This window comes from Felis catus, chromosome B2 (assembly GCF_018350175.1).
Source record: "Felis catus isolate Fca126 chromosome B2, F.catus_Fca126_mat1.0, whole genome shotgun sequence".
NCBI lineage: Eukaryota > Metazoa > Chordata > Mammalia > Carnivora > Felidae > Felis > Felis catus.
This window is the reverse complement of record NC_058372.1, coordinates 17,322,985-17,348,766: the sequence shown is the minus strand read 5'-3', so window position 1 is coordinate 17,348,766 and position 25,782 is coordinate 17,322,985. Positions and strand designations below refer to the sequence as shown.

Below are 25,782 nucleotides of genomic sequence, written 5' to 3'. Positions count from 1 at the left end.
TCGATAAAATGGAACAGGGTTAGTCGGATCCAGAAGGAACAAAGAGTCACTTAAGAGTCAAAGCACCACCCTCCTGATGAATAAGACAAAGCGACTTGTAAAAGTAGGGAAGGTCTAAAATGGGGGCCAAAGTGGCCACAATTCATAGGTCTCAGGAGGGCTGGCATTTCTGTGCCAATTTAATCTACGATTTCAACTTATCAAAGGATAAGGTTGACAGAGTAAAAATTAGCCACAGGGTGAAGCTTCACTCCTGGCTAAACAGAAGACTAAAGGCATAAAGCAAGTCGCTGTGTCAGAACTTGCAGGACAGTGTGAACTGTGGTTTGAACAAAGCTGAGTTGGCCTGAGTATGAATTACAGGAAGAAAGGAAGGAAGAAGAAGAAAGAGCTCTGGGCTATTTATTCCTTTTCTATGGGACACATTGAAGACAAGAATTGTCACATGTCACAGACCCAGCTGGAAGACGTGGGGCCAGAGAGGGCACAGGGGCATGAGTCACAGCTCCCAACTTTCAGAAGCTCCAAATTTGGAAACCAGCAAAAGGCTCTTGATAGAGTCTATCTTGATAGAGGCCCCTTGGCTTGGAGGCTGCTGTGAGCTTCAGCCAAATGTTGTACAGGTCTTAAAAATTAGAACCTGTGATGATGGCCTTGGACTCATGAGGCATGACGTTTCAGGTAAAACAGTACTCAGATCTCAGCTGGGTTTGGGATGGAGGAAACCAGCTGACACTCTGTTGATGGGATAATCAGACCTGATGGGGGTGCGGTGGCTCTTGACTCAGTTTTAAGACTACAGCGGACTTTCATCTGCCTAGTATGTGTTCGTCCCTTGCTTCTGGGAACCATGTTCTGGTGTTTCTTTGGGAACTCACTCTTCTCTCTTCTCAGTTCCTGCGACTAAGGGCTGATGAGTGCCCATGCTACAGCCAATTAGGATATTCTGTTGTCCTGGCCCCACAGTAATTGGTTTAGGAATGGGCGCATGTCAGCCCAAAGAGTCAATCCTAGGGTCTTTTACAAAAACGACTGAGAATAAGTTGCAGTCAGCTGGGTTGCTGAGAGAAGATGTGCACCAGGAGCTTCTGGGGGCCATCTTGGTACCATGTTGGAAGGGCCTGTCTGAGTGAGCTCAGGGATGGAGAGAGAGTCCTGATGAGACTGAGCCCCTGTATCCAGCTGTGCCTAAAGCTCTTTTTTGTTACGTGAGCTAATAATTCTAGCCCTGTAGTTTCTCAGGCCACTAGAAGTTAGGTTTCTTGGAAACCTAAAGAGTTCTAACTAACACACAGACCTGAGCAAGGCAAAATAGGACAACAGAGAATACCACCAAAATATGTAGAAGACAGAATATACAAGATGTAATGTATGGCATATTGGATCCAAGGGCTTCTAAGGTACAGATGTGAACATAGGAATAGCTTTGAAAGCATTTTAGATAATTTAAGAGTATTTCCAAATAGAAAATGATGGTATTACTCTTTTAAATTCTTCTGGAATTGGGAAATAAAAGTTAAAAAAAAACAGTAAACTGAATTCTTCTTGTAGTAATATGGAATCGTGATAATAATAAAATGACCATCCCAAAGGCAAGAAGTGTGGGTTTCATCTGGGGTCTGACCTAGGGCTACCAACTTGTCCTGGTTTGTCCAGTGGTACTGTCCCTGTTTTGAAATTGACAGTCTCCCATTCCCAGAATCACCTTGGCCTGGGCCAAACTGGATGGTCCATCAGGGAGCTCCAGGTTTTCATAAAGAGTTACAGCAGTCACTGTAAAAGGTAAAAGGGTGGCAAGCAATCTCTTCTGCTTTGGTCAGAGGAATCTTTTTTCTGCTCAAAAATAAAAATAAAAATAAAAATAAAAATAAAAATAAAAATAGTCTGCCCATGACAGTCAGTGGAGCTTCCAACTCTTGATTTCTGCTCAGTCACTAACCCAGGGTTGTGGGATCGAGCCCCATGTTGGACTCCATGCTGAATGTGGAGCCTGTTTAAGATTCTCTCTCTCTCTCTCTCTCTCTCTCTCTCTCTGTCTCTCCCTCTTTCCCTCCCTCTCCCTCTGCCCCTCTCCCCTGCTCATGCTCTCTCTCTCTCACTAAAATAAAAAAAAATTTAAATTAAAAAAATCAAATTAAAAATTATTTTTAAAAATTTAAAATAATATGCCTGAGATTTGTTGGGAATAGGGAAACCTGCTCTTTGCAGGACCACCCTTTAGAATTCCACTTTAACATTCTTTGTTACAGGGCAAATGGCTCTTACAGACCATGGTTCCTGCACCTGGCTGATCATTGCAGTCACCTGGGGAACTTTAAAACGACATACATTCCTAGCCACCACACCCGGAGATTCCAACTCAGCCAGAATCGGGCAGAGCCAGAGATCTGTATTTTTTAAAAATCTTTGCAGGTGACATAGATATAAATTATTCACAAATGTTGGTATGTTAACTATCGTTAATAATAAATCACTTTCCACACACCTCACAAATGGCCAAGACGCACCATTGTTTGAGGTACTGTTTCCATTACATATTTAACTTTCCATGCATCAGGAGGGCTTGTTCAAACAGCTAGAGGGACCCCACCTGCAGGGCTTCTGTTTCAAGTAGGGCTGGGGCAGAACGGGCACTTCGCATTTCTGACGTGCACAGGTAGGCGTCATTGTAGACCATAATAAACTTAGTTGAGTGTCTTCTCTGTTCTCTTGAATGTTCGTAATCATTGTAACACCCCCCTCTCACGTCCCCCTGGCATAGTTCTGGGTAAATTATTGATGAAACAATGTGTGGGTAAAAAGTTTCATTGATGACAGTGACCTTCCCACCACTTTCCGAAGAATACCGTGACCTATCCCCCTTAGCATGCAAGAAAGATTTCTGTTGGTTATCTAAGGAACACTGCCTCATGGGACCTCTGCTGAGGAGAGGGTGGGGAACAACAGGATTTCCTGCTCTGGGATTTAGGGGCTTTGTGCTAAATACAATGAGGTCACTGCCACATTCTGTCCTGGGGCCTCCAGCCATGCACATTGGACTCTCCCCAAGACTCCATTTTGCTTGCCTGTCACTCTCTTTCTGTAAGGCTGGCAGATTTGCTTTTCACCCACCAGCTCCTCTCTTTCTTTAGCTTATATGTAAATGTTTAATGTCTTTATATTTAAACCTGTAAATGGACTTGCCAGGACATTTCCTAAACATACTCTGACTGCTGTAACTCTTTCATTTCTGTGGGTAAACTTGTCATCATGCTGGAAGCCCATGAATGACTACTCCAATCCCTGCTCGGGCTGTGCGGGGCCCCGAATCATGCCTGCATCCTTCGGCTTGTGTTTCTTCTCTGTTGGTGCTGGACCAGCTGTGGGGCACTTGGCACCGTCTTCCCACCCATCCTCGTTAGTACAAGAAATGTTTCTTGTACTAAAGAGACCTACATGCGACCACAGTCCAGACCTCAACGCAGACACACCCCAAACAAAGTTTGAAAAAAAAAAAAAAGAAAGAAAGCCACTGACCACTATTAGCTGCTAAATACGGGAGCACACTGTCCAAGTTCTGCAGGAACATTCAGATCGTGTTTAAGTGGCTTTGTACCTTGTACGTAACTACTCGAAGCAAGAAACAGCGCCCAGAAACCCAGAAATAGTAATAATAATCAAATGTAAAGATTCCATCTCTTTATTTCAGACTCCTGCTACCATGATAATATTGCAGATAGCCGTTTAGTTAGTATACCGTCTAGTTACCCCAGAAAACAAGATATGTGCCCCCAAACGCAGGAAACAGAGGACCATCCCAGCTCCTCCCTGGAAACAGGGTTTGCTTTTGACCAGGGCATATCATAATGGAGAAATAGTCCCTTCTAGATCAGCTCTACAACAGCAGCCTGGCTAAATGACCAAGTCTGGGGCAGCGAACAAAAGCGGCCTTCTCTGCCCATTACTCAGGCGGTCCCCATGGGCCTCAGCTCCAGAGGTGACTAGTCAGCAACTAAAAGGAGCAGTCACTCTGCTATTCCACATTGCCAACAGCATGACGGGAACGTTGCCTTTCCCCCCAATGCCATGGTGGCAGAAATGCTTGCCGGTGTGGAACGGTTCTCTGGTGCAAACTGGTCTGGCTTGGCCATGTGTGATCTGGAAGGCTCCAAAACCCTTTCAGTGTGGTAATGACATGGGTGTTGCAGGAAAAACCTCTGAACCTGACTGACAGGAAAATACCGTGTTAGATAATAATAAATAAAACTGAGGGCTGAAAAAGTTTTGACTTTCCCTTTGAAGAGTCAAGTCAGTCTAGAGGGAAATGGGGTATTTTTCTTACAGGCTTTCAGAAACACGGTGGGTGGTGGTGGGGAAGGGTGTGGGAGGAGGGAGGAAACATGGCCTGCAATTCAATCTTCATAAGTGCCTCTTGACTTTGAATTGGGATGTTGATAGTTTTTCAGTTCACAAAGCGTGTGTGTGTGTGTGTGTGTGTGTGTGTGTGATGGTCAGGGAAGGGTGTCGCAAGGAGAAGTTGAAAACAACTCCCACCATTCATAGAGACTGAAGAGATTCAAATAGGAAGAAGTCAAGCTCACACCATTGCAGGCAACAGAGAAGGCAAAAGTATCTCGGCTTAATGATGCATATTACCACCGCTAGGGGGGAAACTAGGCAGTCCTAAAAGTCCATCTTTTTTATGATGGGTCAGGACCAAATATTTTGTAAGAGACACACTAGTTTGTAAAGCTTTGTGGGACTTGAACGGGCTTCTGTAGATAACAGAGAGAATACAAAGTTCCTGCCATGTGGGAAGACAAGTCCTCAGCAACCTAAGTCAGATGAGTTACAGGAAGAAAGCCAGCAAGGATTTCTTTTGGGGTGGGGGTGGAGGAGCTCAGGGAGAAGGAAATATACATATATCTTGATGTAGGAAATTGTTGAAGAAGCAGACTGAAGTTTCCAATAGAGCCTGTTTACCCCTGGAATCCAGAAGCAAATGAGCCTTTGCTCAGGAGTCTAAGAAGTCACCGATCATGTTCGGATTTCTCTGAGGAAGAGAGTGGAGGAAGTTTCTACCCAATGGTTCTGGCATTATGAAGACATACCCAATAGGCTTTACAGAACAAGTGACTGACTGTTTATATTTCATCATAGTCCATATTGGTGAGTTAATCTTTGGTAAATTCACATTAAAGAGATAACTGCATATAAGCCAGTTCAAAGTTATCTCATAAGTTCCCCTCATTCTCCTGCATGAACTTGACTTTTACCTCATGTCCTTCTGGACATATTCCTCCGTGTTGATACTTGGTTGTCATTACAGCAGTTTCTCAAGAGCTGCTTCAACCATTGTTAGGCAGGGTTGAAAAATGTTCTGTTTCATAATATCCCAAATATTCCAAATAAATTGCCACATGTTGTTGACCCCAGGCTTTAGAGAGATCTATCATATAAGGTTGGCATCCGATCTGTTAAACACCATCTTTGTCATGAAGATCTCTAGTCAAGAGAGCTTACCATGTTGGTGCGCCATTTTGTTTCCAGATACCTACTCTGCTGAGACTTGTCTCATGCCACTGAGGGACAAACCACATCTTGAGGCAGTATGGGGGGGGGGGGAATAGGCCTTATGAAATAATTTTCTGAAACTTCTGCCTATATCATGACAAAGGGAGGATGCTCTTCTATCAGCAGAGACGGGTGTGAAATTCATAGTGAAACTGCCCATCACATGCTAGGATTCTGCTGGCTTCAGTTGCCAGTGTGTCACAGAGCAGGGCAACAGTAGTCCTTCCCAGCTCCAAGTTCTCTGGTTCCTGGGAACTGCTGTTGGAAGAAGCTTCAGTCTCCAGTGCCACCCAACAGAGAAGTACGGATAGATTAAGGAGACATCACGCAAAAGAAACCTTTCACTCCGGGTAAAGAGGGCATGACATATGAGAAAGGGTTAAACTACAATGCACACCAGATATCAGCAAAATAGCAGCCAAAGGAGAGCAGGATCAAGAGTCTGTTGGGGCGCCTGGGTGGCGCAGTCGCTTAAGCGTCCGACTTCAGCCAGGTCACGATCTCGCGGTCTGTGAGTTTGAGCCCCGCGTCGGGCTCTGGGCTGATGGCTCGGAGCCTGGAGCCTGTTTCCGATTCTGTGTCTCCCTCTCTCTCTGCCCCTCCCGCGTTCATGCTCTGTCTCTCTCTGTCCCAAAAATAAATAAACGTTGAAAAAAAAATTTTAAAGAGTCTGCTAATAACTTCAAGAGTCTGGGGAAGAGGAGGAAATGAAACAATCCTCACAAATCAGAATGGTGTGGTCACTGCTTAGCCAGGAAGGGGTACCACCCCATGCCTACGTGGATCTTTTGTGAGAAGCTGACATCTTCACAACAGGAGGGCAGTATGGCAGGAAGAGAAAGGGTACACAGCACAGTTTCCCACTCAACGTCAAGAGACTGGCCAAATCCTACCGATGTGTAAGCTCGTTTGTGTGTACGCACACGAGGCACTTTTTCTTAGTGCCATTTACTTTTGGGGTACTCAAACCTTATTCAATGAAAGAGTGGAGGCATGATCTCCCGAATCAAGCTTCTTGGTCTGGAAAAAAGCAAACCACCTTTAGCAAGCTTGGTTTTGGGTTTTGCTAAAGGAAACTTTTGTGCTTGGACGGCAGTACCATTGAGGTAGGAATTGGAGGAGAGGGGATCCTGGTTAAAGTCTGATCAAACCTTAGATGGTGCCCTCTTTTTACCCTCTTCACAGTAGATGGTTAAGAAATGCGTGTTGCTGCTGAGAAAGAAAACAAACCTGTCAGTTTTTGTTAAGAAACTTAGGGGAACATTGTGTGTCAACTATACCTCAATTAAAAAGAAATTTCCAAATCTAAAAAGAAGGAAAAAAACCCCATCATGTTTTAAATCACTATAAACAATTAATGATGTAAAAATGAGGTACTTTGTTTCATATGTGATAATTAAATGTTATAGTCAAAGATTCATAATGTCAATTATATGAAAAGATTTCATTAAGGAAAGAATCTTTTGTTGCTATTAAAAAAAGAAACCGAAGTGTAGCAAAAAAATTTATATATATAAATATATATCATCTCCACTGATAATTATATATGATCTAATTATATATGCATATATGTGCACATAAATATATAAAAATATAGTTATATATAAATATGTAAGAATATTTATATATAACTATATAAAAATATAGTTATATATAAATGTTTTAAAATATGTTTATATATAAATATATAATCTCCACCGATAATTATATATGAGCTAATTATATATGCATATACGCATACATGCATATATGCATTCATGCCTATATATATGATCTAATTATATATTCATACATGTCTAATGTATGCATAATAGATTATATGTAATCTAAGTGTGACCCTAAGAAGCAATATCTAATATTAACAAGGGAAGCTGTACATTTGAAGGAGGGAGAAAGCACTGGGGGCTAGGGGCTGGAACATTCAAGAAAAGATGTCAAGAAAGAAGGAGTATGTGAGGTAAGTCTGGTACATGGGTAGAAAGCAGAAATTAGTCTGGACAATGGTGAAGACAGATATTCAGGGGATAGTTGGGAGATTATATAGGAAGAAAAATGAAGTCTTGATGGATGGTCATATGCTAACAGCCTCATTTCATCTCTCTTCCTGCTTTGTGTGCTCTAGGTCTCCCTTCTTCTCTGCATGTCTTAAGTCCTTCGGTAGCACCCTTGGGCCTAGCTACTAGCAACCAGAGCCGCAATGAATACTTTGACCTCGATGTTCTCTGAGCTTTACTTCTTTTTTTTCTGGGTCCCATGATTTACTCTTCAAATTATGAAAGTGAACAACCCGGGTCACATTATTCTTTCATTTTAGTTTCCTTCTCTTGCTTGCTTTTCTCACTGGAGGGAGAGATTGTGTAGATGTCAAAATTTCGCACTGGGCTGATGATAATCATCCAGGAAATACACACCTACACACTTGGGATATGTCATAAACCACCAAGTCAAAGGTGAACCTCTTTTATTAATAGCAATACATTAGGAATTGAATGTTAAAGGAACAGATCTTTACTGACCATTCATTATGTATAAATTCTATGCAAAGCTTAATAGGGGACAGAAATGACTAAGACGTTTACAAAAGCTCCATTTATTGGACGAGACAGATGCATAACAACTGTCCTAATGTTGAAATAAACTATTGTGCCAAGACTCTTGGTTTCATCATACTCTATGATGATATGGCAATCACCATTGATAGTGCACTTTTTTAACCGAAAATTCCTTCCTTACAAAGTTTCTCTCATAGAATCTAACTATTGAGGCAAAATTCAAAGGATTCAGCCAGCCCTGACCAATTTCCAAATCCTTTTTTTGACTAAAATATCCCTCTCAATCGAGAGACTCTGTTTCAATACAGAGGTTTCTCTAGTTCAGCTGAATTAACTTGTGCCACAGCTGTCTACACTGCATTCACAGCCACCTGTGGGATACTCTCCTGCTCATCCTGTTTGCAGAGCCAAAGACATGAAAACCTGGTGAAAGATGAGGTAGAGGGAATTCTGTGATGTAAAGTCGTGATTAATTGCTTAGCCCTGGGAGGGGGTAGGCAGGGGAAGTTGCTTTGCCAGGATTTGTGTTAGCCTGAAAACGATGTACAATTGGATGACTTCAATTATCATGTGAAGATTCACCATCTAGAGGTCATGAAAGAAAATTCTTAGAGCATTAAGAATACATATCCTGAAAAAATGAGGGACATCAACAAAGCATAGGGAATTGAGTAGGAGGGAAGGGCTGTGGTAAGTCCAAACTATGCTCGTTTGGGACATTAAAGTACTAGACTCTAGGAGTATGTTTGACCAAGAAGGGCTCCGCATCATAGTGTGGCATTGTGTGTATTTTGGGGAAATTATTTCTTCCAAACAGTCAGCTACACTTCAAGGCTCCAGCTCCTGTGGGCCGGAGAAGGGAGGGACTTATACCACCCCCATTTCTAGCTGGGGTTTGAAGGATACTCTTTGGCTTATGCTAGTGTGACGTGAATAAATGCATGAGTGTTTTCTGGTTGGGTAGAAGTGAATTAAGATTCCTGATGGAATAATCTTGGTTTCATAGTTACTCTAAATCTTAGTAACTTTTTTTTCCATTTAATAGTCATGGCTAAAAAATGCTTAGGGCTTCCCAAGTATAAGACAGTTGTGGGGCACCTGGGTGGCTCCGTAGGTTAAGTGTCCGACTCTTGACTTCAGCTCAGGTCATGATCTCAAGATTTGTGAGTTCGAGCCCTGCGTTGGCCTCCTCACTGGCAGTGGGGAGCTGGCTTAGGATTCTCTCTCTCCCTCTCTCTCTCTCTCTGCCCCTCCTCCACTCACTTATCTCTAAAATAAATAAACTAAAAAAAAAAAGACACTGTTGTAAGCACTGAATGTATTTTACTTCATCTAAATTCACAACAATCCAATGAGATGATGTGCAGAGAAGAGTTAACACAGCAGGTCTGGGGCTGCTATCCTTAGAAAGCCCTGTTTGAAAGGTTGGCCTTTGGCTGGCATCTGGGAACTTGGATTTCAGGAAGGTTTCCACCATTCCCTGATAAGAATGACTTACTGTAGCTGTTTGTAAAAACAATGTGGTTTGTGTTAACACCTGCTCCCCTTTCTGGGGTTTGAAATTTTGCTATGTTCCAGACAGAGGATGCCTAAGTGGCCAGCCCTCAATCAAAACTCTAGCCTTGAGTCTCTGATGAGCTTCCCTGGTAGACACCATTTCATACCTGTCATGACTCATTGCTGGAGGAATTAAGCCTATCCCGTGTGACTCCTCTGGGAAAGGATTCTTGGTAGCTTGTACCTGGTTTCCTCTGGACTTTGCCCCATGTACTTTTCCCTTTGCTTATTTCAGCTTGATTCCATTGGGCATAACAGGTCTTAGCTGTGGATATGACTATATGCTGAGTCCTCTGAGTCCCCCTAGTGAGTCATCACACGGGGTGGGCTTGGGGATCCATGGCACACGTGTGTGACATTATTATCATCTCAGTTTTAAAGGTGAGGAGGCGGTTTCATGGAGAGTTTAAGCAAACATCTTAAGGTCACACAGCAGGCACATGGCACCATCAGGGTTTGAACCCAGGCAGAATAGCTACAGAGCCCTTGTTTCCCCCTGGGGAGCCTCTAAACTTACAATAATAATACTTCCCTCGTTGGTGGATTGCGAGTCAAAGGAGATATGTTTGCTCAGAACATACTAAATGCTCAATGAAACTATATCATATTATGAGGCACCACGCCCTCTATCTCTTCTGCCTGCTACCCAGGAAAGCTACCATACATTTCCCACAGCTCAATGACACATAGAATGTCTCCAAGAAATTGAAACATCCATGAAGAGGGAAAAGGAAGGGGAATGGTATGCAACTCCATGACTATCTTTTTAAATGTTTATTCTATTTTTGAGAGAGAGAGAGACAAAGAGAAAGAGAGAGAGGGAGAGAGAGCACAAACAGGGGAGGGGGCAGAGAGAGAGGGATACAGAGAATCCGAAGCAGGCCCCGTGCTGACAACAGACATCCCGATGTAGGGCTTGGACTCGCAAACTGCAAGATCACGACCGGAGCCAAAGTCAGACCCTTGACCAACTGAGCCATCCAGGTGACCCAATGACTATTTTTTAGACAAAAATGTTTATAACAAGGCTTTTGCTTTATATGCCAAATGGAGCCTCTACGCTTTCTCTCCTCTTCCCTTGCCTCTTCTCTCTCCTTGGGTCCAGCGTGGAGGGGCTGGACACTGTGGTGATAAATTCAGCAGAGCTGGCTGGGTGTTTAGGAGAACTGAAGCACAAGCAGGAGAGAGGGGCTGGGCAGCTTGGGTTGAACCCCTTTCATCATGGTCACCCTGTTTTCTACCACCCGTCCCCCAGACGGGAACACATTGTCTTGCAGCAGAATACCTAACATTCTGGTTGCTAAAATTATTTCTCAATCACCCCTTCCTACATTTCAACCCCCCTAGTTAATGTAGAAACATCCAGTCTCTTTCCACTTGAGGAAATGGAATGACCCTGGCATTCCACAGACTTATTCTTGCACTGCTTTCAAAGAAAAACCACTCTTTCTGTTCAATGCCTGTTGGCTATATGTCAGAGCAAATGTATGGCAACTTGCTGTGTTGCCCTAGTCGATAGATCCAGATGTCCTACTTAGAGCTGAGTTGGCCAAAACTCACTACACCTACATGGCAGAATTTGGACGGTAATGGAAGATGCCCTTGATGTAAAACCTCATCTTCTCCATCTCCTCCTCCGAATCCCTTTCAGTAGGGAAACAAACGTCCTATTTCCTAGGAAGAAATATGACTTGCAGTGTAAATGGTGGGTGAGCAGTGGCCTGGCGATGCCGAATCAATGAGATCAAATCCTTCCCTGTGAGCACGTTTTGACAAAGTAAAATCGGAAGGAGCCCACGGATATTAGATAGCTGGAAAGAGGACTTGGTCACAACGAGTGCCAAAAAAAGGAGATGGGACCTACCTGTACAGCAGACCTTCCCATGGGAAATCTTGGCCCTTGCTGGTCAGCAGGATGTAAGCAATATGGAAGAGGTGCAAATAAAGACCAAAACCTCCTATCTTGAAATAAAGTGTATTTTCGTCCAAGAAAAATCAATGTCCTCACACCAAAGGCAAGTACACTGTCAGGATCCACTGGGAAGAGTTGCCTGGTCGTTGGATAAACTCTTTTAAGCCAATGACTCAGTGAAAAAACCCGAGTTTCAGTCCTAGCTATATCTGGTGCTCAACCTGCCCAAGTTTACATGAGTTACCTCATTGATTCTATCTCTATTTCAGTTTCATCATTGGTAGAGTGGGGGATATAATAATGCTCCCAGGACGCCAGTAGACATTGGGTAAGATGATGTGGGTCAATGTGCTGACTGAACTGTAAATTAGTACCTACATGTTAGCTATGAATGTTTCGCTCCGATAACGTTAGCTATCACCAAGACTGAAGAGAAAAATCAAATGTGAAATAAAAACCTAGTTTTCATTGTATTGAGCATTCAGAAAGGAGGGTAAGTTACCTCAAGCGTAGAGCCTTTTAATGCTAAGTTACAAATGGAAAGGGTATTGCAATAAACTCAGTTGTATGACCAATCAAAATATTAACTTTTCCTCATTGTAGCAGCTTAATCCTTCCTCCTGGGTTGGTCTGCTACAAACCACACGCAGCGGTCTAAAAGGTGATTGGGCATCAATGAAGACTTAGGTCAGAGTCTCTGGAGTGGCCAGTGATTTAGTTTCTTGGATTAAGGAAGTCAACACCCTCACCAATGGCTGGATAAAAATAACATTCCTTTCTATTGTGATCATCCTACATCAAGGCAATGTTTGAGATTTAAGCAGCACAGTGTGATGTGCCTGCTACAGTTATTATGTGGTTGAACTTCTAAAACACACAGCAGCACAAACGTGTTTTATCAATCTTTGCTGTTGGTACGAATCTCGGAGAAAGCAAAGTTGCGTCACTTCCCAATGCAGCTCACTCTAAAATGGATCATTATTCTAAGGCACTCATCATGCCTGTTAGATTCAGATTCATCTGCTCGGAGCCCTTCACCCCCCTCCCCCACCCCAGCCCCCCCTCCCCCCCTGCTCTGCTCCCCATCATTCAAACACTCTGCGCTCTCTTCAAAAATGCCGCATACAGACTCATTAAGTTCAGAGTAAGCTGCAATTAGTAAGCCTGTCAGCTTCTCTTACAAGGAACTTATTTTTCAGTGGAAATTTTTGTAATGGTTCCTGTCTGATCTTTAACTCTTCCCTGGAGACCAAACTCCCCAGCTCAATTCTTGGCAGTGCGATCCTGAGAGTGAGTGATACCCCTTTGGACCAATTAATTACTGCAATTTCTTAAATTTAGCCACTAGCTGTTTGGCACCTTCCACACAGCACCCCTTGCAAAGAAATCCTGCTGAGCTCTGAAATGCCTGGCCCCCTGTCTGTACCCTCAGAGATTTGTAAGCCTGGATCCTGGTCCTCAAAATGCCTCCTCAAGTGTGGTCAAGGGTAGTAAGCAAAAAAAAAAAAAAAAAAAAAAAAAAAAAGAAGCCTCCGTGTTTCAGGGACTCACCTGCATTTATTTTACTGGGTTAGGGTGATGAGGTGATTGCCAATGTCTCCCAGCTAAACGACCAAGGGACTGCTTAGAACGTCCTGCGTGTCACCTGGATGTTGCTTCTCCCCTGGGCCCACGGGGCCATTTGCAAGTTAAGAAGCGGGGATAGGAATGTGGGATGACTAGGAATCCCAAGAGATGGAGTAAGGTTTTCAACTTAGAAGGCAAAGCAATGACGATCTGTTTAACTTACAGATAAAATAAACATTATGTCATTTATCAGTTCCTGGGATTCCTCACAAGCCCAGAAAATCAAGGGTTGTCTATGTCTCTAAAGAGGTAAATACAACGATTTTGTTTTTCTATTTGAGTCACACGGGGGTAACTACTAAAACACTTGGGTATGTTACAAATCAACATACAATGAAAGAAATCACCCCAGTAGTTTTCTGACTTTAAGCCCACTTGAACAAAGTCCCATGCTGGCAGGGACTTTTGGTACTATTTCCAACGTAGCTCAGCACGCTGTAGGGAATCCATAAATATTTGTTGACTGGTGACTGATATGCACGCTGATCTCCACGAGGACAAAGGATATCCTCCTTATATTTCATCTCAATACTTATACCTATGAGCTCATGTTTATCCTCTAGGTAATGAAATATCCTTTTGGCCTTCTTTACAGAGGTGGAGATGAATTTAATTGGGTTATTGTATTCATCCGAGAAGTGTTTGGGTTTTGTTTTTGCACGCTTTTCTGGCGTTCTTCTCTTGTCGGACCCTATTCGCTCTTTAGGCCCCTTATCTTTTATGAAAACTTATTCTCTCTCCTCCTCTTCTTCCTCATACATAGTACGTACTGAGCATTTAATGTGTCAGACACAGCTCTAAGTGTTTTGCGTAGATTGACTCATAGAACCCTCAAACCCATGTACTGGCTCAAAAGAACCCCACCGAGTGAGGTATCACTGCTCTTACCTCCCTTCTGCAGATGAGAAATGGAGAAACAGAAAGGTACAGTGGTAACCTCTTCAAGGCCACACAACAGAAAAGAGGTAGAGGTGGGATTCGAACCCAGGTCATTGGCTCCAGAGCTGCCCTCTTAAGTATTCCACTGGTTATCCAGATCTCCTGAACTCTGATGATCCCTTTTGTTGTTGTTGTTGTTGTTGTTTACAAGAAGATAGTTAATAATCCTCATTTTGTTAAAAATAGGCTAATACTCTCTGCTCTATTGTATCTGTTGCTTCGATTTTAGTCCACATTTTTTCGTATCTTTGTGGTATAGATCACCTTTATTCTTTTTTAACAGTAGCATAGGGACGCCTGGGTGACTCAGTCAGTGAAACATCCGACTCCTGATTTCAACTCAGGTCGTGATCTCATGGTTCGTGAGTTTGAGTCCCGAGTCGGGCTCCATGCTGACAGTGGGGAGCTTGCTTGGGATTCTCTCTCTCTCCCCCTCCCCCTCTCCCCCCTGCCCCCCCTCTCAAAATAAATAAACTTAAAAACAATTTTTAAATAAACAACAACAACAACAAAAAACCACACACAAAACCCCAGAAGCATAGTAATTCGTAAGTGTGGATTCCCAAGTTATAATGAGGATCCTCCTGATGGACGTCGTGACAGTGTTCACACTTTCGATATCAGGCACAACTGCATTTCAAATCCCCGCAAAATAAAGAAACACATGCTAGGTTGAAGTCAAAGAGAGAGTGTTGGGTCACGTAGCTCTTCCATGCCATTAAGAAATAAATTATTCAGCAGAGAGAAAATAAGACAGAGATAAGGCCAGCACTTCTCTAAGTGGGTATTATTGAAGGAATATTACTGCTGCGGGTATTAACTCATGTATGTAAAAGCCCTTTTCTCTGCACAACACTTTGTTTAACTGTGAAATAGACATTTCGCTGTTAAATCATGCTGGCAGGGACCCAGGAGGGCCGATCACGGGCCTGCTTGGAGGAAGGCATTGCACGAAACAATTCCTGAACTTTTCCTATGGCTGAAGCAAGCAGCCAGCCATGTTTTCTCTGAAGACTGCTCAGGCCCAAAACATTCTTTGCTCTGCTCTATCCAGATGAACTCTGCTTTTCAATCAGGCTGTTATTCAAATACTGGAACAGGTCCAAATTTGCTTTCCTGAGGAAAAGCCTGTCTCTGCCTCCAGCATGCGCAGTCCAAGAGGGCGGGCTCCTGGCCCCTCACCAGGGACAACCAGGCCTGCCCCCCATTCTTTCAGTGTGCGAGGGGGGGTGTCTCCTGCCTCTGCCCTCCCACTATCTGCGCTCAAGTCAAAGGGACCAGCTTGCAGGTCCCCCAGGAGCGTCCTGGTGCACAGCCACCTCGATCCGCTGCTCAGGCCGCCTCTTATTCCCCCTCACAATCTCCTCATGCTTTTCTAGGTCTTTCCCACTCCACGAGGCCGGCCATCTGAGCCTCAGCTCTCCCGAGCAGGCTTCCTGACTCAAAGAACTCTCCTTCTTCATGGTGACACTGGCCTCTAACACTCACTTGGCGATCCACTCACTCACTCACTCACTCACTCACTCCTTTGTTTATCCATCCATTCTTATGCGCCTATCAATGCCAGAGACACAGCAGTGAACAAAACTAAGTCCAGAGGAGTAAACAAAAAATAAGCAAATACACAGGTATTTACAATGGCAGGTGGTGGTAAGTGCAGGTAATGGCGGGAGTGTTGGGGGCATATATATATATATATATATGTGTATAAATAAATATATATATATTTATTAAAATAAATATATTTATTATATATAAATAATATATATTATATATAAATATATGTAAATATATAATATATTATTATATATTATATTATTGTTATATATTTATATGTATATAAATATATTATATATAATATATATAAATATATATATTTATTATATATAAATATATATAAATATATAAATATATAATATATATTATATATAAATATATATATTTATTATATATAAAATGATCAGGGAAGACTAGTGTGATAAGGTGTGACCTGATTGCTGAGGGAAGGGGGGAGCCTGGCAAGTAAGACTCGGAAGGTCCTTCCAGTGCAGAAGTCCTGAGTCGGGTGCATAATTGGCCTTTTAGGGGAACATTAAGGAAGCCACTTAGCGGCCTTTTAAGTGTGGTCTTTGCTTTGCAAACAAATGTGTGGTTTTTTCCTCAACTTGAGGGTAAGCTTCCTGAGAGGGGGTGGATAATCCGTGATAAAGTGTCATGATGCTTTCTTTCTTCAGTAAAATTTCACTGTCTGAAGTATACCAATCAAAGTTTTTGATAAGGGCTGGAAAGGGCACAAGGATACTTGGATAGGATTATAACCCCTAGGTTGTGGCCCTCGAATATCCCAGTAAAATACCAATGTTCTTAGAGTGTAAGTTATGCCTAGGCTCATAGGCCCAGAGCCACATACAGCACTTAGCAAGCAGGCACAGATAACCTCATCACTTTTTAAAAAAATGGATTCTCAGGGAGCCTGGGGGCTCAGGAAGTTGAGTGTCTGACTCTTGATTTCTGCTCAGGTCACGATCTCATGGTTCGTGGGATCGAGCCCTGCATCAGGCTCTGTGTTGACAGCGGGGTGCCTGCTTGGGATTCTCTCTCTTCCTCTCTTTCTCTGTCCTTCCCCCACTTGCTCTCTCTTAAAATAAACAATTAAAAAAACTTTTAATTAAAAAATGGATTCTCAGCTCTAAATAAAATGAACTAATCCCTTTATTTCTAATAACTGCCCTTGCTTCAGACAAAATACCAAGAGTGCAATGAAAACAGGGGCCAATAAAGTAAATAACTTAAAGCAACCAACCAAAGGAATATCATCAAACAGTCCTAGCTGAGCCTTTCCAAATCAGTGCTTCTCAGATCATAACACCTTTATTAAGTGGTTCTTTTATCCATCTTGCCATAAAAATAGAGAAATATGAAAAAAAAACTATGTACAAAATAGTTCAGTCACTTTATTTCAAATACAACTGTATGCAATTTGTTAATCCTCACTGTCATTTATAACTGAATTATATGTACTTTGGAAAGCTGTACAACGGATAGCATGCTGTGTGTGATTGTTGAAATGTGTTTATGGTCGTTCTATAATTTACATCTGAGGTCCCTCCTCAACCAGGAATTCCATGAAGACACAACCTTATTATATCCCAGTACCATAGTATCAAGTAAATTGGATTTGATTGGCTCATGTTGTATTTGTAGTGCTTCTTGTAGGCATAAATCTTACAAGGGATTTTAATTCCTTGGGCATCTCTTCTGCATGATTTCCTTAAAGATGGGGATTTTGTCTACTTAGCTTCATGGTTGAATCCTCAGTACCCAGCACAGTGTCCGCCCATAGGGGGCCCTTGACTAATGTTGAGCAGATAACTACCTGATTTTCTGAAATGAGATATGGTATCTGCGATTGCTAATTTTATGTGTCAACTTGGCCAAGCCAAGAGATCCCCATATTTGATCAAACATTATTCTAGATGTTTCTATGAAGTTACTAGTCAGGTAAGATGAAAATTTAGATTAGTTGACTCTGAGGAAAGCAGATAGCCCTCTGTGATGTGGGTGAGCCTCATCTAATCGGTTGAAAGCCTTAAGAGAAAAAGACCGATTGCCCCTGAGGAAGAATTCTGCCAGCCGACTCTGCCTTCACACTCAGCTGCAACATCCCCTCTTCCTTGGGTCTCCGAGGAGCTTGCCAGCTTCCATAGAAGCATAAGCCGATTCCTTAAAAGAAAGCTCTCTGTATCGTTACACACATACTCACATGCTATTGGCTCTGCTTGTCTCAAGAACCCGGGCTAATTCAGTATGCCTTACTCATTTACTCTCTCAATGAATCAGTCAACACATGCTATTTACCAAGAATCATTCTCACTCACCGAGGCCCCACAGCCGCCGCCAAAGCCAGACCAGTGACACAACCCAGATAGCTTGCTTTTTTTTTTTTTTTTAATTTGAGAGAGAGAGATAGAGAGAGAGTGCCCAAGTGGGAGAGGGGGGCAGAGGGAGAGAAAGAGAATCTTAAGCAGGCACCATGTTCAGCGCAGAGCCCGACATGGGCCTCAATCCCACGATCATAGGATCCTGGGATCATGGCCTGAGCCAAAACTCAAGAGTGGGATGCTCAACTGACTAAGCCACCCAGGTGTCTCCCCACCTCCGACAGCTTTTGACCTTAATTTCTCCCCTCTGGTGGAGGACCAGAGAGCATTACCTCCCCAAAGTTTCATTTCTCTTGTGATGCAAAGCACCTGTACATCTCTCTAGAGAAACAGGTGCCGAGAGAACATTGTACTTGTCAAAGCTGTGTTGTGATGGTGTTATGGGAGGCACCAATTTACTACTGTAATTTTAGGGGAAAATACTTCCCAGGGCGATGCTGAGACATTAATAGTATCACTTCCTCTAAATATTTCCACTCTTTAGAGTGAAGCTGTGGGTGGGGAATTTCCATCATGGAAACTAGCCAAAAGGTTACAAAAGGTTCACGGACACGGTACCACTTGATGTGTGGCAGATAATTGGTCCCCCCATAAGGCTAAGGAAAAGACGAATCTAAAAATACGTCAGCTGGAAGCCTCTAGGGGAGCACGGCATGAAATCTGGTTCTTTTGGGGATCTAGCAACGAGATTAGCAGTCACGGAGTCTATCTGTGGACCTGAGGGAGGATGCTTCTGTAGAGTCCATATTCACATAGACCCTCCCACTGAGGGTTTGTGTGGTAGGGGAAGTGGACATTGAGAGTGAAAGCCTTCCCTAATGTGCCTGCAGGAAGCACAGTTCACCCCTGGGAGTATGTTTTCTCTCTGGGAGTCATTTTTATCTCTTTCTTCCTTCCCCTTTAAGGCCCCTCCTCTCCTTTGATGTCTTTTTCCTTCTGGCTCTCGGTTCCCTAATTCATTTACCTCTTACCTCCAGTGGAAGCCTGTTTCTAGCATGAAGCCAGGCCTCACGCCTCTGCTGGTAGTGTTTTGTGCATGAAAGAGGGAGAGATCTGGGGAGCATTCCTGAAATTATACCCTGAGCCTTCATTGGTGGCAATTACCTAGCACTGTCAATGGGGAGAAATGATAAATAGACTGTCATATGTCCACTTGATAGAATGCTATACAGCCATCAAAATAACTCGTCAACACCTATTTGCATCGATGTGGATTAACCTTCAGAAACAATGTTGAGCCAACACGTTCCAGTTATAGAAGGATATATACGGTATGATCATATTTGCTTAAAGTTACCAAACAGGAAAAAATAAACAGCATATACAATACACATAAATTACATATTAATTAATGTTTATATAAATAAATTTAGACATAACTTACAGTCCACATATGATATATCTGTACCTATAGACATATGAGGCATATCTAAAAAGAAAAGTAAGGGAGAATGATTAACATAGAATTTAAGAGAGCAGTTCCCTTTGTGGGGGGGCATGGGTAGAAACTGATACAATTGGCTGGGGGCATGAATCAGGCCTCAAGGGTTGGTAAGGTTTATTTCTATTACTATTTAGAAGGTAGGCGCACGTAACATATGCTTCTTTGTAGTATGAAATGTTTTCCAATACCTAAAAATTTTTCCTAAAGTGAAGTTTGTGCAGATTATTAATCCTCATTTATCATCTTCCTTGGAAAACGAAGGGAGGGGCTTGGGGGATAACAGCTGCTTATAAAAATCAAAGAGAACGTTAGCGGAGTTATAGACCTCCATTCACCAAAGCTTCCAGTCGGAACCGAAGGTGAAAAAGAATTGTGGATGTACTGATACCTTCACTCGTTACCTCCCTTCACCATTGCTTGACTTACTTCTGACTCCCCAGGATGCTTCCTTAGGGCAGAACCACCATGTGATGGAGCCGGGAAGGGTGTCAATTTCAAGCTATCATCACTGCCTGGATATTTGGGAGCTACCGTGGGTGCAGTGTTGATTTGAATGATCAAAACAGTCTGCAGCAAAGGGTGGCTTGGACACCCCAGCGTGGGACGTCCCTGTCATTCGTGGCCCTGTGGCACGCACACATGGCAGGCGCTGGCTGGAATGAGACTCAGCTGTGGCCTTGAGGAGCTCCCGCTCGAATGAAGCTCTGCCAGTCTTCTCTCAAAGTCCTGCCTCCCAGTGTCTACCATATCAGTTGTGCTCCCAGCACAATTAGTAACATGATTTTTTTTCCTTTCAATCGGCTCACTTTTTTTTTTTAACTTGAAGATATTTACTTATACTAAAAGAAAGTTTATACCACTCCTGCAGGTGAAGAGCCAGTGTCGCTACAGTTAATAGAAGGTAATCATGGAAAACAGATGCAGGAAAACAAAACTATGCTGGTGAATTTTAGCTGGCTCTCGTTGACTGCTGATGGCTCATAGTCCAAGGCTCCCTTTCTCCTTGTTAAAAAGGTAAATGGCCAATGGTTAGAGAATGTTAAGATCAGGCCAATCTCAAACGATCAGGAGAGTGAAAATGGAAAAGTTTTCTGTGGCAAGGTCTAGTGACAGCATGATTGTATGCTATATCTGTGTATTGTGTATATCCTGTGGTGCCCCACAGTTTGGAAACTTTGATCAAAGGAGTTGCCAGGAGACAGATAAGCGGAAGGAAAATGGAGGGCATTTGGAGTAAGGTGTGATACAGTTTTGCACAGGACATGTTACGTCTAAAGGAACTCTCCCTGGGGCGCCTGGCTGGCTCCGTTGGAAGAGCATGTGACTCTTGATCTCGGGGTTGTGAGCCGGAGCCCCATGTTGGATGTAGGGATTACTTAAAAATAAACTATTTTCATTACTTTTTAATGTTTATTTATTTTTGAGAGAGAGAGAGAGAGCGGGGGAGGGGCAGAGAGAGAAGGAGACACAGTATCGGAAGCAGGCTCCAGGCTCTGAGCTGTCAGCACCGAGCCCAACACGGGGCTCGAACTCATGAATTGCAAGATCATGACCCGAGCAGAAGTCAGACGCTCAACCGACTAAGCCACCCAGGTGCCCTAAAAATAAGCTCTTTAAAAAAAATAAAGGATCTCTCCCTGTGTACCTGAGTCCTTTCTCTAAGCAGGATCTCATAAGGGGCTGAGGAGGACGTCCTCCATATGGCCCTGAATAGATATGAGGGATATCAAAATGCAGATGCCTAAGTAAACGGGGAACAGTGGGTGACATGACCTGAGTATGCACAGGGCTATGTAGCAGCTTGAATTTCCCCAGAAGCAGACCCTGACTCATATTCGAGTGCATGTACTTTGTTTGTTTGTTTACTTTTAAAGTTTACTTATTTGTCCTGAGAGAGACAGAGACAGTGCAAGTTGGGGATGAAAAGAAAGAGAAGGAGAGAGACAATCCCAAGCAGGCTCCTTACTGCCAGCGCAGAGCCTGACACCGGGCTCAAACTTGCGAAACCAGGAGATCAGGACCTGAGCCCAAACCAAGATGCTTAACTGACTGAGCCACCCAGGCCCCCTCAAGTGCGGGTAGTTTAACCAATGATCCCAGGACACCTTGCTGGAGAGCAGGAAGCCAGGGAAGAGTCGTGAGAAGGGACGGCACATAAAAGGTCAGTTATCAAGCCGGCTACCCCTGTGGCAACTGAGCTTAAGTTCACATGGAAACTTTAGGGAATCGGTAAAACATGCGTCTTAGAGTTATTCCACTCAGGCCTGAGGGAGCTGGGATGTTTACGGCCCACTCGAGAGTTGGATTCTGGGCCTTTTCATTTGCCTTTAAGCAATTACAGTGGCCCTGCTTGGCTTGGAGAAAGCTCTCAGGTCCTGAGATAAAGACTCAGGCTGTTAGAAGTTAGTTCAGTCCTGATGAGGCCCAAAGGATGTAGGTAGGAAACTGTTTTCACTCCACCCTTCCTCTGCTAGAAACTTCAAAAACGTGTCATGCTTGACCCATACCACAGCATTCCAAGAGGGCTCTTTCCCCTCATTTACATACAGAGAAAGAGGCTCTATCATTTTAGGCATCATTTGCCCAAAGTTCTACACCCCTGGTTACACCTTCCCGGTCGTCTTCTTTTTTAACATCCAGGTGAAATTCACATGACATACATTAGACATTTGCAAGAGGACAATTCAGCGGCGTTCAATATGGTCACAATGCTGTGCCAACACCACCTGCATCTGGCTCCAAAATACTTTTATCACCCCCACAGGAAATCTCCTACTCAGTAATAGCCACTGGTAGCCATCAACCTGCACTCTGTCTCTACTGACTTATCCATTCTGGGTATTTCATGTAAATGGAATCAAGTACTTCTTGTGCCTGGCGTCTTTCACTTTACACAGTGCCTTTGAGACTTAACCCTGCTGTGGGATGTATTAGTTCATTTTTTCTTTGGTGGCTGCATAGTATTCCATTGCGTATGGACATACCACAATTTGTCTCTCCACTCATCTGCTGATGGACATTTAAGCTGCTTGCCATCTCAGGCTGTTGTGAATAGTGCTGCTAGGAAAGTGTGCACACATGTACATATTTGAGTCCCTGTCTTCAGTTCTCTTGGATGTTTTACTAGGAGAAGAATTGCTGGGTCACGTGGCAATTTTGCATTTCTCTTTTCAAGAACTGCGCTAGTCTTCTTGCGGGGGCTCCTTCTCCTCTAACTTCTATTTATTTATTTATTAAAAAAACTTTTTTAACATTTATTTACTTATTGAGAGAGAGGGATGGAACACGAGCAGGGGAGGGTCAGAGAGAGAGGGAGACACAGAATATGAAGCAGGCTCCAGGCTCTGAGCTGTCAGCCCAGAGCCCGACGTGGGGCTGGAACTTACGAACCGCGAGATCATGACCTGAGCCGAAGTCGGATGCTTAACCGACTGAGCCACCCAGGCGCCCCAAGAAATTCTAACATTTAAATAGAGGTAGGGGATGGGGTGCCTGGGTGGCCCAGTCGGTTAAGCATCCGACTTCGGCTCAGGTCATGATCTGGTGGTTCCTAAGTTCCAGCCCCATGTTGGGCTCCGGGCTGCCAGCTCTCTCTCTGCCCCTCCCCCACTCATGTTCCTTCTCTCTCTCCCTCTCTCAAAAACAAACACTAAAATAAAATAAAGGTTAGAATTTCTTAGATTCGATTCTAAGCCACGCTTTCCTTTCCCATTTGATACTTTCCCTCAAGCATGTATCACCCACAATCATGGTTGCAATTACCAAATCTATGCCAAGGATCCCCAGACCTCTCCCCTGAGCTCTAGATATTGGCCAGTGTCGAATGCCTGGCTGACATCTGCATTTGGATCAATTCTAGAACTGAACCAACCCAAGCCTGGTCCCCACCAGCTTCCCCAGTCTCAGTGACTGGCTATGACAGCATCAAGATCCGTTTGAATGTGCAAACTGGGAAACTGGGGGTCATCTCTGACCCTTCCCCCCTCGCTCTCCTTTTCTGTCCACCACCAAGTGCCGTCGAGTTTCCTTTCTAGCTGACTTTTAAATTTGTGTAATTCTGTCTCCACTGCGACCACTCTTGTCTGTATTCACGTAGATACACTTGCCTGGCTGACTTTCTCCACCTTCTGATTGGTCTCCCTGTCTCTAGATGTGGTCCCTTTCCATCCGTCCTCCACACCTATTCTAACAGCCGTGGAGAACCCCTCTACCTTCTCCGTGGCTTTTGGAATAAGCAGCATCTTTCATGCTGCACTTCGGGCTAATTTGACCCACTATCCCCTCGCCTCCTGCTACACTGGCCTTGATTTTGCCAGATAATTCTGTGGTCTCCTACCTCAGGAAACGGTCTCTGCTGTTCTCTCTGCCTGGAGCATAGCCTTGTGAACTCCTACGCCTTTTTTTCAATTCTAGTCTCATTTTCTTTCTAGAAACCTCCCTGCCTCCCAGGCGAGATCAGCTTCCCCCACAATATGTTGTGATCCTTATCGCATTTGTGTAATTAGTAATTAACGTCTGCTTCTCCCCTGCGCCGTAAACTTTTTGGAAGCAGGGCAATGTCCGTTTTCCTTCATCTTATGTAAGTTTTGACTTAAAAGCAGCTGCCCCATGAATGAACTAATTAATGAGAAATGGTGGAGCTCCAACTCAAAGCTGATTTCTCATCCTGCCCTTTCCACTGCTCCACTTTGCCCCACTCTTAAAACAGGGAGGTCCTTGCAGATTGGAAGGAATTTATCCCCAAACTGGAAGGAAGTAGAAACAAGGAGGAAAATCACTTGACTTGTTCCCAGGGTCCTGTCATGGGCTCTTCACACCCACTTCTGGTGGGAACCAACTTTCTGGGAGGCGGGGGAGAGCTCCTCAAACAGGGGTTAAGAAGACCAGAGCACACACCCTCAGCTCTCATCACGGGCACACAGGGCAGAAAACCAGCCCGCCGACGTCCACACAGCTTTGAACAACATGCAACGCTTTTCGGATGGCATTCCCTTGAAAGTTGTCCGTGTTTTTCATTTTGAAATGATTTCAGCAAGATGAAAAGGCTGCCTCAATTCCTTTGCGGAAGAAACGCTACCGAATGAATGAACGACTCAAGGGAATTAGTAAATACAGAATAAAGAAAGGATGGAGAAGTTGAGGTGGCCCAGTGCGAACAGGTAGAACATAGTGTGATTTGTCCCCAACCCCTTAGAGATGATGCTGATGGCCAGTTCTCTGCAGAGCCAATCAACCCTGAGTCCAATCCCCAATCACCATTTCCTACCCCTCCAGGCTGACTCCCAGAGGGACTGAAAATGACATTATGAATGATTTTAGTCCATCACAATGTGCAAGTGACAGCCCACACTTTGAAGTAATGAAATAATTTAGGAGAAGCCAAAGCTCAAGGTTATCACAGGTATGCCCTCTGCGGAGGGCAGCAAGGGGGAGGAGCCATCCAGCTTACACACCCGGAAGCACCTCCCCACGATGATTTCAAAAATAGAATCGTGTAGGTTTCAGGTTGCTTTAAAGCCAGTGCCTGCGGGTCGACAGGAAAGAATCCTGGAGTCCCTCTTTCCACTTTTGGGACGTGTTGAGGCCCTCTCAGCTCCAGTTCAGGGGTGTCAACAGAGGGGAACACTAACAGATGTCTGATACCAGCTGAGGAAGTCAGAGTCTGAGTGAGTCCCACCCCCCGTCAGGCCACAAGTGTCTGAGAACTTACCCAGGGCAGAGCCACTGCTGCTGGATCGTCTGGTCTCACTGGTATTCTCTCCCTCTCCCCAGTCAGGCAGGTGGGAGCTGGGAGCTCAGTCCTGCCTCATCCCGATGCTTGTGTCTTGCCCCGGCCACCAGATTCGCTTCTAAAGGCAGCTGCAAGCATTACCCTACTGAGCAACCACACATATAGACTGTGAACAGGGTTTGTGTGTGTTTTTCCTTCCGGTTGCTGCAAGTGATGTTGTCTCAGTTCATTTCCTCTCTGTGTCTTTTTTTTTTTTTTTTTTTTCATACACTGGGGGAGATATGTAGTTTAGGGGCAGGTGAGAAATCTAGCTCTCATCGGTACTGCTTGCTCTTTTGAGAAAGAGAGGTGATCTTTAAATTATCATTGCACTGGCATTCTGCAGAGTGGCATAAACTCCTTTCTAGGCTGCCTGGAGGCAAACATTCGGCTATGTTAAGGCCAACCAAATCAGGGTTTTGTGGTTTTACGGACTTAATAGACTCTAAAGAATTCCACTATAAGTTGACACGAAGCAACTTTTCATT

At 43.8% G+C, this 25,782-nt stretch overlaps 1 protein-coding gene across 2 annotated transcripts in view; it reads right to left on the bottom strand.

Moving 5' to 3' along the window:
* The window catches only part of NEDD9 (neural precursor cell expressed, developmentally down-regulated 9), a 184,101-nt gene extending 158,672 nt beyond the window's left edge, over nt 1-25,429 (bottom strand). For both annotated transcript variants that reach the window (XM_019830242.3, XM_045057120.1), the window contains exon 1: nt 25,235-25,429. The gene's annotated coding sequence lies outside the window, so the exon portion shown is untranslated. The remainder of the gene's footprint in view (nt 1-25,234) is intronic.
* Between the last annotated feature and the right edge of the window lie 353 nt (nt 25,430-25,782).